This window comes from Eptatretus burgeri, chromosome 9 (assembly GCF_056783735.1).
Source record: "Eptatretus burgeri isolate ZD-2024b chromosome 9, Ebu_testis_v1, whole genome shotgun sequence".
Lineage (NCBI taxonomy): Eukaryota > Metazoa > Chordata > Myxini > Myxiniformes > Myxinidae > Eptatretus > Eptatretus burgeri.
The window spans coordinates 50,839,708-50,860,481 of record NC_140969.1 but is presented as its reverse complement, the minus strand read 5'-3'; the positions used below and the strand labels follow the sequence as shown (position 1 = coordinate 50,860,481).

General features: G+C 44.1%; 1 protein-coding gene across 1 annotated transcript in view; it reads left to right on the top strand.

The window, feature by feature from the left end:
- The first annotated feature begins 755 nt into the window (after nt 1-755).
- The window catches only part of LOC147020117 (delta-type opioid receptor-like), a 216,249-nt gene continuing 196,230 nt past the window's right edge, over nt 756-20,774 (top strand). Inside the window, exon 1 of the mRNA XM_085895142.1 lies at nt 756-934. The gene's annotated coding sequence lies outside the window, so the exon portion shown is untranslated. The remainder of the gene's footprint in view (nt 935-20,774) is intronic.

Genomic DNA, 20,774 nt, shown 5'->3' with positions numbered 1-20,774 from the left:
TGAGTAGACCGGAGGATAATCCGAAGCATGTTTCAGGTGGTGAATTCCAAAACGAGACAGTACGAGGGATAAAACGATCCGCACAGCCTTTCGTGAGGTACATTGGATCAACGACAGTGCTTGGGTGGAAAACTAAGTGTTGCGTCCAAACTCCAAACACTCACACAGGAGAAACCAAGTTCAGAAATCCAGCAGAACATTTTCCATGAAAATATCTCCACAACAAACGAAGTGGCAACTGACCTCAGGTGAGAGAGCGGTTGAAGAGCTGAAGCCATCTTCGCACCAACCAGGTAAACTACCACATTTTCCAGTGTATAAACCACACTTTTTTATCGGCAAAAAATGTAAAAGTTGAGGGTGCGGTTAATACATGGGTAGAGAAAAAAAATCAGTCTTAAAAACAATCAATGCTGAATTTCAATTATATTCCAAATTAACACTGTTAAAGCAGTCAGAACTGCTGTTAAGCTCAATTTCACCGTTTAAATTTCGAAAATCGGTTCAGGTTAACAATTGGTGTTCAGCGTTTTATTAACCGTGTGCGGAAATTAAATAAAGCCACGTTCGGAAACGTCCGGAAACGCTCGGACTTTAGCTAAGTGGCATATCTAGAGCCTCGTGGCTCAAACGCCATTAAAGAAGAAGAAGAACACATGGTCTCACATCAAAAGAAGAATTATTCACAATAACTGGAGTCTATTAACAGAACACCGACGTCAAATAAGCTTGTGTGACTCTCACAATATGCTGGGGGAGGTCACGTGACCTTCAAGGAGGGCCGCTCTGTGCTTCACGAGTGCCTCGTTTTACTTCACCAGTTTACGTCACGTGTCATCCATTCTATCTCTCAAGATGTCCTCCAGGTGCCCATTCACCACAGCGTTCAAACTCTCCGTCTGCCGGTCTGCAGAAGAATTTGGGAACCGGGAAGGTATGTGTGTGTGTGTGTGTGTGTATATATATATATATATATATATATATATATATATATATATATATATATATATATATATATATATATATATATATATATATATATATACATACATACATACATACATACATATATATATATATATATATATATATATATATATATATATATATATATGTATGTTATTTTTTTCGAAATATATATATATGTCTGAAGACGACGATGGTTCACGAGCGGTATTTGACGATGTAGATTGTTTCAGAAGTCAAGGATGAGACAATGTGATAATTTTTGACCAAGTTATAAAAATGATCAACATGATGATGTGGTCCGAGTGACAGGTTATTCGTTGCAAAATGTCGAAAACCCGGTTTCGTTCAACAACTTTCAAAAATTGACCTTTGCATAACCTTTAAAGGTCACAAAACAATGTTGTGGACATTAAAATAAGGAAACAGGATACGTGCTATAGCTTATTGGAGTTAGTTCGTCGAAGAAGGTCGAAAACCCGGTTCGATTCCCACAACTTTGAAAATTTGACCTTTGTGGCCTTTAAAGGTCAAAGGTCAAGGATTATGACCTTTGGTGCAAAACTTCCTCCAGAACATTCCAGGAACAATATAACGTCATGTAGGCTATATAGCATTTCGCATTCATCGGATTATCCATACTTTGAAATCAGCGTAAAAACAAATTTGTAGGGGGCGCCACGAGCAAGGTGTTCAAGATAGAGCAAAATGGTTTCAAGACTTTAGGGAGGGAATGACCTCAAGATTATGCATAAAAAATATTGTGATCCTAGCTCTCAAAGTTTGGGCGGTCGTATGATTTTTATGTCAAAATTTGCAATTTTCCAAGTTTTTGACCTTGTGACCTTGACCTTGGGACGAAAATGAAAAATCGGACAACAACAAGTTTTAGATAATTAATTTTGCTATTCAAATACTGAAGAACCCATTCCATTCAGTGAATTCCCTTGGCGAAGATAGATTTTTAATCCAACTACCCCCTAAAAATGGCTATTTTTTGGGGCGTGGCTCCACCCACAATGGGCGTAGCACGCCCTCATCCAGGAAAACACAACTAGATATTGATATCGAACACATAACCAAGTTTCATCAAGAACGAATCAAAGTGTACGGAGTTATGCTCTGGACATACAGACAGACACACACACAGATAGACACACAGACATAACAAATATAGTGGTCACTCTGGCTGGCGCTCGTGAACCAAAAAACAAAAATTACAAGTGGGCGTGGCTCCGCCCACAATGGGTGTGGGGCGCCTATCGCCAGGAAGACAGAACTAGGCATTGGTATCATCATATTCAAGTTTCATCCAAATCGGATCACATTCCTGGAAGTTGTGCTCTGGACAGACAGACAGACATACATACAAGCCGGTAGGCGGACATGGGTAGTCGCCTACCCAATAGAACCTGACGCTATGGGCCCGTTCGATGGGGAAGGATTAAGCACACGATGACCTGAGGATTAAGCACAAGAAAATTCATGATTCTAGCTTCAAGGGTTAATGCTGCAGATTGTTTTTTCGTTAAAATACCCCCGCATTTCGAGGTTTTTCGGCCGTTGCTAGGCAACGGAGGGGTCCATGGCAACGGCTCTTTCTCACACATAACTAGGACGTACCATGAACCTACCTACCAGTTTCATGTATATCTGACTCATAGTCTCTGAGATATAACGAACTTCGTTTTTTTATTGTTTTCGACCAGGGTTCATTCAAAGTCTATCTTCTCCGACAGTTTTCATAGGATCCGGCTGGAAATTTTTGACAATATGGCTGAATGTACTGCCCACAGTCGCTCGTGGCCCGATTTTTGATTTTCGAAAAAATAAATTTTTTATGATTTTTCAAAAATTTCAAAGTCCCGTTGCTAGGCAACAGTGGTGTCCATAGCAACGGTTCTCATTTGCACACAACTAGGTCATGGTATGAACCTACCAACCAAGTTTCATCGAAATCGCCATTGTTTTAACGGAGCACTGGACCAAACAGAGAGACAAACATATTGACGGAAAAAGTGATAATAAGGGTAGAACAAATTTCAATTTTTTTTTTTGCCTAGATCAACTACCCAACAGATACACAGACATAATGAATATAGTGGTTACTCTGGCTGGCGCTTGTGAACCAATATATGTATATTCTCTCATTTATAGATACCACACACACAAGAAAAAAATATAACACATACACACAGGAATATACATTACCCTTTATTTGAAGCATATATGAAATGTCATGAATAAAAATGTTTTGTTGTAGTGAAACACAATCATTCTTGGGCCGGATCAATATGACCCACTTCTGCATTATCGGGTATTTCATTTTAAAATATTTTTCCCGCAATCCTGAAAAAAAACACACACATAAGAACATGTATTACCCTTTATTTGAAACACTTATGAATGGTCATGCAAAACAATGTGTTTTTTAACAAAGTTAGAGGATAACAAAAATCAGACCGGATCAATATGACCCACTTCTGCATCATAGCGTGTCTCATCTCTCTTTCAAAAAAAAAAGATTTCCATCATAAAATTTTCGAAATCTCCTTTTGTCCAAATGGAAAATGTCTCATGGAGTTGCTGCTCTCAATGCCATTATTTCTGTTTTCACATTTTCTGTCTTTTCATTTCAATGCCAGAACAAGCAGGACAAAATGTAATTAATTTTTCATTGATCAATTGCTGTTATCTTGCTGGGAAATATCAATGCATTGATCAGTGGCAGCCTTATTCTGGGAGGTTGGGGATGGGGGTGGTATTGAGTAAGTGCTCTATTACTTCACAAATCGAGGGAAGCTCGTGTTTTTCAGGAGAAATGATATAGAATATTAATTTCGGATGTGTTTGGATCACTGTGGAGTCATTACTTCCCTGGTGAAGAATGATGTGACCACTGTATTAATCTAACAATCCACAGTTGACCATGATGGGGGGTATGGTGATGCATATAAATAAATAAATATTTAAACATATCAAGTAAAAGCAGATTTTAAAAAAACAAACAATGGGAGTTTTATTAAAGGAGCATTAGGCAAATAAAACTTCCATCAGTAATGTTTATAAAGGTGGTTTGTTTTTGTTTGCTTTCCAAACACAACCTCATTTTCGATCTCTGTCATATATTTACTCCAATCATTTGAGGAAGCATGGGTGAAGGAGATGGGCATTTGCTGCACACACAGTTTGGTCGTAGTCTTCACAATGAGGCTTTGCAAGCAATACCACAATGAGGCTTTACAAGCAATACCATTCTTCCATAATATTTTTTCGGGTTGTCTTTGTTGCATTCCCACCTGTGATCATAGCTGAAGATTCTGAAATTCCAGATTTAAATCCTATTTATCCTTTGTCTGATAATGTTGGGGGAAACATTATATAACAGTGCTCTGTTATTTCTTATATTGTCCTACCTGCAAAATACATACAGGTGCCACTCTACCTATTAATATAGGTCATCTCAGAAGCAACGTTTGCAATTGCAATTAGTGCTCAATATTGAAACCAAATGATGATAATTTGCCGTGTCATCAAGTAACATCAACATACCGTATTGACTCGAGAAATTCCCATGAGCAATGCTCTTTTACACAAACATCCTTTAATGTGGGGTACCGTTTTGAGCCACATTCAATCATTGTACGATACCATACAGACATGGCCCAAGCCATGTTTGCTGAATTGATGTTAACCATCGGATAACCTTTTGCTCATAACACGACCGGACTAGATTTATTATTATCATTCAGAGCATTGAAAAGATTTGTGCTGGCATTTGTGAAATGATAGGTTGAATATACTCGTAATTAATGTCACTGGTGATTCCAGTATTTGATCAGTTGAATAACGTTGAGCATATCTCTGTGTAACTCGTGGAACAAGCAGCATAGGGAGCTGCCAACAGGATATGAATGAATTGCTGCTTCTCTTTTGTGAGTGATATAATTATTGTTGCACTTAATTTTTGGGTTGTTACAGTAAGTAGTTTTTTTTTTTTTTACGAAACAGAGGAAGATGTTACACACACACACACACACACACACACACACACACACACACACACACACACACACACACACACACACACACACACACACACACACACACACACACACACACACACACACACACGAAGGTGGGGGCATCTGCTCCAAATTAAAAAGAGGTTTGTAAAGTCATATAGATATAGTTAGTCCAACCAAAGTTAGTCTGAACAACCATGCTTAAGGCCCTGTCACACCTTGACGTTTTAGACAGCATATGCCGACGTATGAAAAATTTTCCGAATACGCTGGCACACGTCGAATACGTTATGGGTAAGTTTTGTATATGTTAAGAGCACACTGAAGCATGCTGGCATACGTCGTAGTTTGCCGAGCAGGTCGACAAATTTTAAGCATGCTCAAAATTTTTCGACGTATGCCAGCATATGACGCACACGTTCCGCATACACTGGCCATAAATTGTAGGCACGTTATGCGATCGTTGACACACGTCAACACACGTTACTTGTAAGTTACTCATAAGTCGAAACACGTCGAGGTAATGTTTAGCGTACCCGAAACTTATTTCTAACCTATGAGTAACGTGCTTTGAACCTATGAGTAACGTGCTTTGAGCCTGTGTGTAACGTATCTATAACGCATATTGACGTATGTAGATGTATTTGACGTCTTCCGGACGACCACATAACTTACTGAACGTGTTACTAACTTACAGCTACCCTATAATGGCGTATTGGCAGCGTTTAGGGGAATTGGTATATAAAAATGGGGTTCACACAGGAGGAACCCGTCAGTGTTCCAGACTCCATGGTTTTTTTATTATTTTTATTTTTTTCTTCGGCATGACGGTGATGTTGACACTTCGATTTCTAGTACGGTTATGATTTAAATCGTTGAGCGGCAGCTTATTAATTATATTATATTATAACCGCACTAGAAATCGAAGTGTCAACATCACCGTGATACCGAAGAAAAAAATAAACCAATGTCACCCGCAGGGTGACCCGTATCTTGCCAAAAGGTGACCACGTGTGACTTCTTTAAGGTCACACTGAGGTGAACAGAGCTGCTATACACGAGGAGCGACTCCTTGAGGAATATCTGCCGACGAGAGATTCCGATGAGAATCGTTCTACAGAGTAACCATGAAAAATATGCGTTTGCCTCATAACGTCACCAAATGACATCATAATGTCTCAAGCTTGACATATCTAGAAAGCACTCATCGAGGTGTTCAATTTGAGGTACTACACGATATGGTTCCTAAAACTTGAAAATTTGACCTTGTGGTCAAATATGTTTGACCTAAGGTGCTAACCATGAAGGTCAAGGCCAATCGCCACCGAAAATTAATCAGCTGAGCGCCAGACCATGAACTATATTCCCATGAAGTTTGAAGACGATCCGATCAAAATTACTCAAAAAATAAGGGTTTCGTCGACTCCCCTGATTTGTGACAAAGTGACCTTGACCTTTGAACTTGACCTTCAAAATTTTATGCGCTGAAAGGGACTTCTATAGGCCTCTGATATGCGGTTACAAAAATTTCCAATGATAACTGTGCTCTGCAGAGTGATTTATACGTGATTACAGACCAAAAAACAAACAAAAAAAAACATATGAAGGTCAAGGCCAATTGCCACCAAAAATTAATCAGCTGAGCACCAGACCATGAACTATATTCCCATGAAGTTTGAAGACGATCCGATCAAAATTGCTCAAAAAATAAGGGTTTCGTCGACTCCTCTGATTTGCGCCAAAGTGACCTTGACCTTTGACCTTGACCTTCAAAATTTTGTGCACTGAAAGGGACCTCTATAGGCCTCTGATATGCGAAGTTACAAAAATTTCCGATGATAACTGTGCTCTGCAGAATTTTTTATACGTGATTACAGACAAACAAAAAAAAAAAAAACCATACAAGCTGACTAACATATCTTGCAAAAACTTCGTTTTGGCAAGATAAAAAAAAACAAAAAAAAAGCATGGAGTCTGGAACACTGGCGCTAAACATTACCTCGACGTGTTTAGACTTATGAGTAACTTACAAGTAACGTGTGTCAACGATCGCATAACGTGCCTACAACTTATGGCCAGCGTATGCGGAACGTATGCGTGATATGCTGGCATACGTCGAAAAATTTTGAGCATGCTGAAAATTTGGCGACGTGCTCGGTATACTACGACGTATGCCAGCGTGCTTCAGCGTGATTCAGTGTGCTCTTAACGTATACAAAACTTACCCATAACGTATTCGACGTGTGCCAGCGTTTTAGAGAAATTTTTCATATGTCGGCATGCACTGGCTAAATCGTCAAGGTGTGACAGCGGCTTAATGAAAGTGATCTACCATGTTCCTGTACACAATGTATGCACAACGTATACACATTTTGTGGTGTAGCCATGCCCACGGGGAGGGGCATGATGATGATGCATGATGGGCGTGATGGTGGAGGAGTGGCCGTGGGGTTCGGCGAGGGATATGAGGTGTGCACGCCGTCTGAGGCGTCGTAGTAATACTGGAGTCGGCCGGCTCGTGAGTGTACCGCGTACGGAATAAAGGGGAGCCGCGGGCACAGTACGCCCTGGCTCGCACTCGTGCAACACAGCCCGGCTCGACTGTTCCTCCGCTTCGTGTCTGCCTGCTAAGCATCTCCCAATTCAGTACAGTACAGTGGCGAACGAGGATCTTCGAATCGACGTGTGTAAGGGCGGCAAATGACCCATGCGGTTCCAGGCTACGGAGCCAAAGGTCTCGCCGGCGCGAACATGGCAAAGGGTCGGTGCATGGCAAACGTACGCGTGCCCGCCTTCGTCGGAATCTACTTCGGCCACGTCGAGTGGGCAACGTTCGTTCATTTGGTTCATTTTCTTGTTCGTTTTGTCGAGGGTACGCGTTTCGGCTCGAACGCGGCGTTGGACGTCGCGCAAGCTCTGGAGAATATCCGAGGTCTCGATGGTCGGGACACAGCAGATGGTCTAGGGGTCATCGCGATGGGCCAGGCACGCACGGCCATGCGCACGGTCTGCGGCGCGGGTCGTGGGCGAGCGTGGCAATGCAGTCACTCGGACGGCGGTCTGGGCTCTCGAGGTCGTCTACGGTGTGTGGGCCGAGGGTCATCGCCCATTGTTACGGTCATAGATGGCGGTGTGCGAGGCGATCCTTCCGTCCCGCGTCGAACCCTGCTTGCGATTGATCCGGAAATGACAAGATCAGTGGCAGGGGGGGGAAGGGAAGTGAGCGAGGCACGGATCGGGTGTCGAATTGAGTCCACTCGTGCTGGCCGCGCATCGCATTTGGCTGTGCCGTGCAAATTCACGGCAGAGGAGCATCCGGCACGGTTCAGAGATCATTTTATTTCTGGTCTGCGAGCAGCCATTGACATTGTCTGCGAGCAGCCATTGACCGACATCACATTCGACTCGGCGATCGCGACTGTTTCATCTGTCGAGCAGACACCGGTGACCGCGCAAGTCCGCGCGATGGCTCAAGTGCCGCAGGGTGCTCGCATGCCTCGCGGTGCGGGACGAGAGCGCGCACCGCAGCACGGTCGCACCGGGAGCGAAGGGGCACCGCAGCACGGTCGCACCGGGAGCGAAGGGGCACCGCAGCACGATCGCACCGGGAGCGAAGGGGCACCGCAGCAGGACCCCAGTGACCTGGAGATCAGCCTGCAGCCGGGGCATGATGATGCCGGCGAGCCGGAGCAGGAGCCGGGCTCGGCGAGCCGGACCCTTTTGGGTCGGAACGGGTTCCGGTTCGTGCCTCCAGATGTGACAGTGCTCTCTTCGAGACCTTCGTCGAATACCGAGGGCGAGGCGCTGGCGGCGGGGGCCGCGTCGATGCAGCGGGAGCCACCGTTCGTTGCTGCCTGCGGCGATGATGTGCGCTCCAGGAGCGGCGAGAGCCATATCAGCTTTCGCGATGAGTTCCCGCGCTTCGTTCGCGATGAGTTCCCGCGCTTCGGCAGGGTTCGTGAGGCAATGCGCATCGGTGTGGTTCAGGCAGCTTCAACAGGTGGCGGTGGGCCCGTGGCGTTAAAGGGAGTCGCGAGTCGCAGCATCAAGTCGACAACCAAGAAGCGGACTCGTGATGTGGGTTGTGGGTTGTTGTTCATGGCATATGTGTTTTTCCTTGCTCTAGTGATGCAGTTTAACGTTGTTGAAATAAATGCCAGCAGTTCTCGTGTAAAAGTGGATGTGGCGGAGATCAGTCAATGGGAGTTGGATTATGGTCAATGTGATGTGGGGGCGAATAAAGAAGGTTTGTTAGCCTCCAGTTGCTCCAGACCGCAGGTAATTGCTTTGTCATGTGCTGGGATTTTATCAAAAAAGCGCGCTGTACGGAAAAATGAATTTGCGATGCTTCGAATGTTATTCGTAATGATTTATAACGAGCCTATGATTGCAGTGTGGTTTAAGTGGAGTTGCTCCCGTCTAGCGGCCGTGTGGGTCTCGGAGATCGACTCGGAACCAAGACTGGTGCCCTGGTCTGCGTTACCTCCACCTCTGATTGCGAGCGCAACTCTCTGTGTTCGCTCAAGGCCGTTGGGACGGGCGTTGGCGTCTCGACTGATGGTGGTGCGTGAGTTGTTTTGGCGCATTAAATGCATGCAGCCAGCGGCGCTATTCAGCGCCCCCGGCCAAGGTCTAAGGCTGGCGCCACGGCTTCCAGATAGCGGGCTGCCGGCCTCGGGATGTTTATCTACGTCGGGTCTGCCTGGGGGGAGTGGGCCGGAGGCGTTTGATGGGGCCGGAGGAGGTTAGCTCGAGAGGTCGTTACGACCTTGACCAGGGTCATGTCAGCATGGGCCACCTGGGGGGGGGGGCGTTTTTGCTGCATAATGCCGCTGTGCTTTCATTTTGCTGCTTCATATCGGTAACGCGGTCAGACATGACCTTTGCTGCTCCACTCGCTCGCATCGACACATTATATGATGTGGTGTGCTATTATACTTTGTTATTTTCATTTTATTTCCATGATTATTATACGAAATCCTTCGTGTTCTGCATGCTTCTTATAATACTGATCATTTAATAATCATACTTTTAGGAGGGAGGAGTGTGGTGTAGCCATGCCCACGGGGAGGGGCATGATGATGATGCATGATGGGCGTGATGGTGGAGGAGTGGCCGTGGGGTTCGGCGAGGGATATGAGGTGTGCACGCCGTCTGAGGCGTCGTAGTAATACTGGAGTCGGTCGGCTCGTGAGTGTACCGCGTACGGAATAAAGGGGAGCCGCAGGCACAGTACGCCCTGGCTCGCACTCGTGCAACACAGCCCGGCTCGACTGTTCCTCCGCTTCGTGTCTGCCTGCTAAGCATCTCCCAATTCAGTACAGTACAATTTGATGTAAGATTTTTAAAAATTGGGGCAGTTGGGATTACACATTGTAGAGAAAAAAGGCACATTCAACCAAAAAAGTAAGTACATCGACCCTGCTAGTCCAGTAATAAACAAGCATGAGCAGATCTTGTCTCCACAACGTTTCACTCGCTTCCCAGTGAGGTTCCTCATACTGTTAGACCCCAGGCCTCAGTGCATGTCCACTTTTATTCTCGATACATTGCCATTCGTTTATAGTCATGTGCCAGTGGAAGGGGTCAATTAAATAGTGTTTTTTCTAATGCCAATTTCATCATCGTGTGTTTGTTCTTGTTTTTATGTTTCCGGGGCATGAACATGTCGACCTATGTATCCGGTTGAATGTGGTGACATGTGGGTTACACAATTTGTGGAGGTTCCATAAAGTGTTGTGTCTGTATGGGTATGGCATTGGAAATCGAGCATTGTTGATTTTTCCTCACCTTGCCCAGCTGTTTGCACCATCTAGTTTTTGCCATTTGTATCAAAGGAGTGTAGTGTGTGGGTATATCCAGGGTCTCCAGTTAGACCACCTTCTTGGTGATTGATGTGCCACATCTTCAGAATCAATCTGTCATTTGTTGGATGTCATGTCTAGAACAAGGGTCCCATCCAGGTAAAATGTGTGGCCTGACTGCAAGCAATGGACCACTGAGGCAAACTGTCACCTTCCCAAGCCCAATTGCTCCATCATGTTTGTCTAAACTTTGTTTCAAATACTGTACCTTTTAATTTCCCCAATGTTGAATTTGTCACAGTCCCTGCATGTGGTCTCGTAAAACACTTCCGATTTGTCACCAGTTGGAATCCTGTCCTTGCACTTAGAGATGACATTACAGATGGTGCATACAGGTTTATATGCCACACAGATCCATGTGCTGTGGACTACCTTACCAATCCTTTCTGAAGGTCGTGGGTAATATGGCAGCACAGTGTCCATGCATGTCTGGCTCCTTCCATTCTGCCATTTTTGGTTCTTTTAGGTCTTTAATATACCCATTATTAAGCATGACTCCTTTTACGAATTATATTTCTTTAATTGTATTGTCTTTGAGATTGAGATTGATTGCTATGATCTTGAATTGCTTGAGTTCTGAAATAACGTGGACCACTGGTTGCTCTGCCAGAAGGTAATATCTGTCCAGTGATTGCCTAGACGCGTCACTCGCCCAACAAACAGATTTCAATTGGCATGGTAATGCGATGTTGGGCAAGGGACCTGACCGGAAGTCTCTACGGTGGGGGGCTGATGTGGTCATTAAGTGAGTCACCAGATTTGAACGTCAGCTTGGAACCATTGCAAATATATATATATATATATATATATATATACATATATATATATATATATATATATATATATATATATATATATCTTCTTCTTCTTTCAGCTGCTCCCGTTAGGGGTCGCCACAGCGGATCATCCGTTTGATCCGCATAGTGATTTGGCACATGTTTTACGACGGATGCCCTTCCTGACGCAACCCTGGTCGCCTCTTACGACACAAGGATATGGTACACCTATTTTAACCGGGGTATACACCGGCCCAGTACACTGGTACTCATTTCGCCGACCTCGGAAGGATGACAGGCTGAGTCAACCCCCTGGTGTATTAATTCAGTGGCTCAACGGGGCTTGAACTCAGGACCTCTTGGATCCCAAGCCGCTGCCCTAACCACTGCGCCAACACCAGGCTATAATATATATGTATATGTATATGTATATATATATGTATATATATATGTATATATATATATATATGTATATATATATATGTATATGTATATATATGTATATATATGTATATATATATATGTATATATATATATGTATATATATATATGTATATATATATATATATATATATATATATATATATATATATATATATATATATATATATATATATATATATCTCTTTGCAGAGCCTGGTGTTGGCGCAGTGGTTAGGGCAGCGGCTTGGGATCCAAAAGGTCCTGAGTTCAAGCCCCGTTGAGCCACTGAATTAATACACCAGGGGGTTGACTCAGCCTGTCATCCTTCCGAGGTCGGCGAAGTGAGTACCAGTATACTGGGCCGGTGTATACCCCGGTTAAAACAGGTGTACCATATCCCTGTGTCGTAAGAGGCGACCAGGGTTGCGTCAGGAAGGGCATCCGGTGTAAAACATGTGCCAAATCACGATGCGGATCATACGGATGATCCGCTGTGGCGACCCCTAACGGGAGCAGCCGAAAGAGGAAGAAGAAGATATATATATTATAATGCTTTTTAATAATCCAAATCCAAAATCACGTGTTTCCCACTTCATGTTGGTTCACGTGCACATGCTGAAAAGTTGTCTGATCACAAAGGGGGTTGAAGAGCAAATGATTTGTTAATTTGTGCTTTACAAAATCAAAGCTATTGAAATTTGCAGACAGTTTGCTACCTATTTAAGTGATTCATTCATTCATCTGCTGCTTTGCATCATTTCTATAAGAGTGGCTGTGCCACTCTTATCCAATATCGCTTCAGATATTAAATCCTTCCTCTTCTCCAATGGCTTGATTTCCGATCATCAATTTGGATTCAGACCAGGTTGCTCCAACCTAGATATTCTGCTTCTGCTCTCCCAACAATGGATGGAGGTCCTCAATGCCGGACATGAAATCAGAGCCATATCCCGAGACATATCACGTGCTTTTGACACAGTCTGGCACCCTGCCCTGTTCACCAAACTCTCTTCTTATGGTATCCAAGGCATCTCCACTCATGGCTCGCAGACTTCCTGTCCTGTCGCAGTCAACATGAGGCCTGAAATGGAGTTCTTTCCTCCCCTCTTCCTGTCCAGGCTGGAGTTTCTCAAGGCAGCGTTCTGGGCCCTGTTCTTTTTCTGGTTTTTATCAATGATCTCTCCGACTCTCTGGAAAATCCTCTTTCTCTCTTTGCTGATGACTCCACCCTCTGCCGTACGATCGGTCATCCCTCAGACCGGCAAGCAGCAGCTTCTTAATTCTCTGCAGATCTGGGTAAAATCACAAACTAGTCCAACACGTGGAACATGTCTTTCAATCTGGACAAATCTCACACTCTCACTTTGTCTCTCTGAAAGGACCATTTGGAAAACCCACCTATCTACTTTCTCAACAATCCTCTGGAAGAAGACCTTCCTTTCAAGCTTCCTTGTCTCACTATCTGCCATGACCTTTCCTGGAAAAGCCACATTTCCAAGATGGGCTCCAAAGCCAGTCACCGACTGGCATCCTCCATCGTGCAAAGTCCTTCCTTGGCACACCTGAGCTCCTGACCACATACAAAGCTTTCGTCCGCTTCATGATGGAGCACTGTTCTCCCCTCTGGGCTGGTGCTCCTGCCTCCCACCTTTCTCGGCTTCACGCTGTGGAAACCAAGGCATTTCGGATCATTGGTATCTCCCACGATGAGGCTGAATCTTTGGGCCTCTCACTCTCTCACCACAGGCAGGTCGGTGGTCTTTCTGTCTTATACCGTCTACTCTCCAGTCTCGCCCCTGCCCCCCTGCTGTGTCTGCAATTTGTCCCCACCATATTTCCGCAGGGTGCTCAAGGTCTGTCACCAATCCCTTTCTAGTAAAACTACCAAAATCACGAATCACTGCTCACATTCACTCTTTCATTCCTCTTTTTTCCCCTGCCTTTAGAATAAACTCATTCAGTCTGTTCAATCCCATTCTTCCCTCCAGGCCTTTAAAACAGCTGTTCACCACCACTTCCTCTCGTCCCCCATCCAAATGCTTGATCTTTTCTACCCACGTTAATCTACCCCAAACCCACCTCCTTCAAATTCCCTACTTTCCTTCCTGAATGTCCCTGTCATGTCCATCTAAAATACGCTGTGTTCCCACCACATCCCTCTCCCTTCCACAGATCTCCTAATGTCTCTGTTCCCCACTGTTTTGTCCTTCCCACTCCCGCCCCTCTTGTCTCATGCCCCCTTGCTGTGCATTGTGTGTTAGCTCTCATACGAGCCTCGACAATCTATACAAAAAAAAAAAATCACTCGACTTGCAAGACACCTTGAGGATGACGGTTTATAGCTGCCTGAGATCCCAATCCATGCTATACACCTATGGTCAGCTTAGTATTTATAAAATTTCAACGTTTTCAATGCACAGCATGTGCCAGAACCCCGTTGTATTGTTTTTTTTTTTCTCCTGTGCAACATCTTGTGGGGGGAGGGGGAATTTATTTTATTTTTTTGCACCCATGACCTGACCCTGGGTACCCCCAGCACGTTTGCAATATTTGGGGAAGTTTGTCCCGGCCGTTTTTTAAAATTTATTTTTAGACGTACACACAATACACAGAGAATTTCCTTGTGGGGTCGGGGTTGGGGGGGGGGAGCATAATTTTAGAGGGGATTTTTTTTGGTGGCCTTGACTTGAACTTTGTTACCCCCAGCACTTACTGTATGCAATATCAGTTGACATTGCCCGGCCATTTTTTACCGATGATTTTCAGAACTACACAAACATACAGAGAATTTCTTTGAAGGGGGGGGGGGCATTTGTGGAAGGCATAACTTAAAATCATGCCCAGATTCTGAAGTTAGCACCCCCAAAATTTGGGGCATCTCGGTGCTACAGTTTGGCCATGAAAGAGTAACATACAAATGCACAAACGCTTGAAAATATTTATGTACATAATAGGTATTCCTGTCTTACTGAGAAAATATATTTTTTAGTGGAAAGTACAGAAGCACTGACGAGCTCTGGACATGTGGGCCACATTGTTTCTGGGTTTTATGTGGTTGCTGTTTGAAATTCAAGTCTTTGACAAAAGCTGTGGTTCATGCTCCGATCTCTTGGTTGCTAATATGTAAGCAAACCATATGCTAACATCACAGTTGGTGGGAGTTTAAAATAACAATGTCTTTTGGGAAGAGTAATCGAGTTATTGCCAGTATCATGAACGTATTCCAAATTTCTACCAAAATCATCTTTAGTCGAACGTCTGGCTTGGTTGGCTTGGCCAGTTAGTTTGTGAAAGACTTGGGTGAAAAAACTTTCCCCTTGCCGACTCCCCAAGAGGATTGGAATAATTGGAGCCTTACAGAAGCCGTTTCTTGCATTGTGTTTTGTTTCCATGTTATTATACTTCTTGTATTTTCATGGAATACTATAGTTTGTCTATTTTATCATTAGCCAAACTGCAAAGAGAGCAATGGCTCAGAAATCTGATTCTAATAATGTCTCTTGTCCCTGAATGCATGTCTTGCCAGTTATCCTCACTTATAGCCACAGCCCTTCACAAATGAGAGTACACGAGGGTGGTTCCAGTCTCTGTATTTACCTGTCAAAGACATCCAGATCTGATTGATACAAAAAATTTAAAGATGGAGATGAAAGTGTGTCGAATGAACGATGTGCTGCGAGGTTATTTGCTTCGATCAACAACCAGAAACATCTGGCAAATTGAGGATCTTATTATGAATGAACATTAAAGTCCACAGCTGAAGAATATCTTGAAAAGGATGAGATTCCCAAGGATTGTCACTCTCCCACTGGCAGCAAGTTGGTGGGCTCTCTATTTTACACAAGCTTACATCTGGCTTTGCTATTCAATCCCTCTCCTACCTCTAGATAACCTCATCTTACCCTCCGCATTCTTTGCAGTGACATCCCTCATCCTCTGACAGACAGGCTGCAGCCTCTTCCCTTTCTTCAAACCTTGACAAAATCATAAACTGGTCAAACACTCAGAATATGTCATTCAGTCCTGAGAAATCCCTCACATTCATTCTCTCTCTCAAAGGACTGCACTGCAAATCCTCCCAGCTACTTTCTCAACAACGCTCTCAAAGAAATTCAGCCACTCAAACTCTTGGGTCTTACTCTCAGCCATGATCTCTCTTGGGCAAGCCACATTTCAAAGTTGGCCACCAAAGCCAGTCCTGCGGCTGGCCATCCTCCATTGTGCAATGTCCTACCTTGGCACACCTGAGCTCCTATCCACATACAAGGCTTTCATCTGCTGCTTGATGGAGGACTGCTCTCCCCTCTGGGCTGGTGCCCCGACCTCACACATTGCTCAGCTTGATGCCGTGGAAACAAAGGCCTTCAAAGATCATTGGAATATCTTGCATGAAGCTGAATTCTGTGCCGATCACTTTGCCATCGGTGAAAGGTCGATGGTGTCTCTGTCTTCTTCTGCCTCTTTTCTGGTGTTGCACCCTCTGCCCTCTCTGTGCTTTGTCCCCCCGCTCCCCAGATATCTGCAGGACATATGTGGTCCACCAGCAACCCCCTCTGAGTGAAACTGTCAAAACTCAGGATGACTGCTCACCTCCACTCATTCATTGCTCTTTTTTCCCCACCTGTGGAACCACATTCCACATTCTCTTCAATCTCATTCTTCCCTCCAGGTCTTCATGACAGCTCACCAAAATGAGCAATCAACCACCCCATCCAAAAACATGACCTTTTCGACACCCGTTTAAACCAATCCCAACCCCTCCCGAAATTTTGCTTCTGTATCCATCATGTCCACACCTTGCATTCTCCCCTACCCCATCATTGTTACCCACATCCCTTGTTTGTCCGTCTCCATCTATTTTCCCCCTTCACCCTGCTGTTGACATTTCCCCTTTATCTTCCTGCTGTTCCTTTTGTTATATTGCGTCCTGATCCGTTCTGAGTTCTCGCACTTCCACGAACCTTGACTATGTCTACAAAAGTCGAGATTGCTTTGCCACCTCATTTCATTTGTCCCTTTATTCTCCCCATTTATAGAAGTCACCTTGTCTATTGTCTCATCTTCCTCACTTCGGTTACATTTTCAGCCCCTCACTCCCACATGCGCTCACCCATGCACATCCATGATCTTTTCTACACCTGCTGATCCTTTCCCATCCTGTTCTGTGTCATTGTTATTCATTTTTAGCTCACCTGGGCTTTAGTCAGGTGAGTTTATGCGATTGAGCAGTGTCCGTAGGTGAATGAGTGAGTGAGTGAGTCAGTAAGTTAGTGCGTAAACTCTTCAGTCATTATCGCTTGAACCAAACACATGATTTTGATGAAACTTGGCCACAAGCTTCATAGCTGATGCCTAAAGAAGGTGCATTGACCGCATCAAAAGATGTGATAATTAAGGGGGTCGAGGGTTTTTTTTTAATCCCCCCCCAACCAAAAAGAATACAATGCTCACAAGGCTTTGATACAAGGCTCACAATGATCTTTTGTATAAATGACAATCAGGACAATATGAGACTTGTACTTTACACTTGATTTATAAGACATTATTGGACAATATACAGTACAAACAAATTGGAACGAGTCACAGTCTTTATCCGTAGCTCAATGTTATACTGCTCTTCTCTATGGGCTTGCTCAACAGCATCACATCTATCTCTCATTGAGCTTTCAGTATTATTGCCATCTCTTTGGGATGAGGACCAAGCACTCGGCCGTTTGTTCTCACATCCCAGACAGTTCAGTGGCCACTGTTTTTAACCGCTACTCCTCTGGTCTAGCTCCCGCTCTACTTTCTTCGTCCTCAGATCCTTCCTAGCAACTCTAGATCCCACGTTTTTTCAGGAACCTCCTCCTAATTAAACTCCAAAAATTAATGCTTTCCTTCCAAATCCACTTTTTTATTCCTCCTCAAAAATTCAGACTTTCTGCCAACCATTATTTTGTTCTTCTTTTGTGGAACAATTATTGAGGAACTAATTTCCATAGATGGTTTAATCACACACTTCCCTCCAGGTCTTCAAGCAAGCAGTGGACTACTATGTCACATTATCCCCCATCCTTCCTTCCAACTATTTTATTCACAGTAACCCCCAACTCACCAAACCTTGTTACTTCTCCCTCTCTCCATCTCTCTCCATATCTCTCCATCTCTCCATCATCTCCCTGGCCTTGTGGGCCATGTGAGGCAGCAGTTTAGGCGTGCTCTTTGCCAAGGCTCGAACCTTCAGGAGCACCCGATAAGTTTAGGGGTCGGGCTTCGGTTTGAGTGATACATGGACATTCAATAAGCACAGAGTGGGCAGAGCTTTGTGATAGATTGGCATCAGCCCAGGTCATAAAGTACATGCGAACAGTACATTCAGTCTGGTCTGGGGTTCAGCTGGAGAGTCACATCTGCGGGAGCTTAGATAAGGGTAGTGGACACATGGCTGACCATACTTGGAGGCGGAGCCAGCATCTCCCACAATCGCCTCATCCGTTCCTCTCTCACCTAAAGCTGCGGCCCAAGCAGCAAGCCAGCTCTCCTTTCCAAGCTGCAGGACCACGATCTCTGGCTGCCCCGGACACACCCTTCTGGCTGGACGTGCGGTTCCCGAACGGCCACAATCAAGTATTATGTGTGTTGTCTTTTTCTCCCTATTCTTCTCCTGTGGTGTGCCTTAGGCCTTAAATTTGGATAAGTAAGTAAGAATCCCATCCGTACAAAACCCTGGGGCACGTATATCATTTCTTGTAAATAAACCAGTATTTTTGTGATTTCATGATTTCCTTCCTGTTCTTTCCACTCCCCGTTTTAAATACTCCTATTGAACTCACTCTTTGAGTCAAACAGACTGCTACAATCTCGGAGTCAGAGTCACAATCTCTGAGTTAAATCCTTTTGGAGGATATTCATGTTTTGAGCACTTAATGTCCATTATTAAATTCACCTCCTCGCCAGTGAAAACCACTGCTCGGATTTAATTTTCACTATCACCCCTGCGAGGAAAGGTGCCCGCGTGCTTCCTTTGATTGACCACGGACATTCCAAATTGTGTTAGATGAAGGAAGGAGCAAATAGGCCCTTAATCTGGCCCGAAGCATCTCGACCAACTGGCCAGCATTATCCCCGTAACAATATTCGATTATATTATATTATACGAACAGAGATTACCTGGCACTGCCCATGTGGGGGTGGAGCGGGGAGGGGGATACCCGGCACTGCCTGGCTCGGTGAGCTTTTCCCGGTGGTGGTTTCGGGAAGTGTTGGACATTCAAACGTTGTGGAGTTGTTGGCCTCATGGTGGTTCCCTTTTGCTTGGAGGCCATTGGCAGCACTGCCTGACCCCACATCCCAATAGACACTTCATAGCGGCCTGTGGTGGCCTCAAAACAGACAACACGGCGAACGTGTGGTAGCGTACCACCTTGTCCAGATTCTGAAGGTCCCTACACCCAAAATTTGGCTCCTCAGGGTGCTCTGGTTTGGCTGTGAAAGAATAACGTACAAACACTTGAAAATATTTACATAGATGGTATTACATCACATTATACATTCAAAACAAGCGTTTTCAGTTATACTGATATCACACATTATTTACAAAAGCTGAATAAGTACATTGTTGCAAATGTCATACTCGAGCAAAGCAATACAACATTGTGTACAAACATTAACCCTTTTATGGACAATAAAGCCATGCCCATAAAAGTTCTTTCTGAGAAAAGCCATTCTCTGATATCTGTACTTCTAACATATAATGTAACTGTCCAATTCAAGGGAAGCAAAAGCCGTGTGTTTATCAGGAAACGATGAATATAAATGATGTGCATTTTGTTCCATGTTCATTCTTTTATCGAATAACTTATTTGTACATCCGAATTGTGATTTCAAAGCTCAGAAGGCAGCGAAATCCAATGGAACATAAATAAACTTGGCTTTGTTGGAGTCCTTGGTGTGGACATATAAAAACTACCTTAAGTAGACATTTGCAAGCATTCATAGAGCAAATTCTAACGGTCATTAGAATAAAGTTGAAAACTTGCAAACACTAATTTAAAAAAAAACGAAAGCAAGGACGTTTGAAAAGCTTTTAGAGTTCAGCTCATAGCAAGTTCAGAATACGTATGACAAGGCAATCTGTTGTTGAAAGATAATTTGGTGAAAATACTGAAGGTTCAAATCATCCATCGATTCGATCAAAGTTAAATCAAAACAACAAATTCATCAATGAGCGAAACAAATCAAGACAGATGCCATCCAATTCATACTCTGTGGAGAGTGTTGGTGTCGCTGAAGCAGTCTTCTGGGCTTGCGGGCACAATCCTGGACAGGTCACCACACCAACACAGGACAACACCAAGCTAGTTCTCATTTTGCCAACCTCCGAAGAGATGACAGGCTGAGTTAACTCCACCTGGTATTAATTCAACAGACAAGCAGGATTTGAACTCCAGACCTTAGAATACCAAGCCCACCACCATATAACCATGAAGCCAACACCAGGCATACAGATGCCATGTGATGTGAATTTTGATGTTATCTGTTAACAGCTGGCAGATCAGGATGTCACATATAACTGGAGTAAAAAGGAGATCCCTCCAGAGTTATTTATCTTTTTTGAGCAATTCCAGTGGAAAAAATGGACAATGACAGATAGTTTTAAATCGACGTGCAAATACCTTACAACATACTCTTTTGCACAAGGATGAGATGCGTGTAAACGTGACGTCATTCTGCATTGA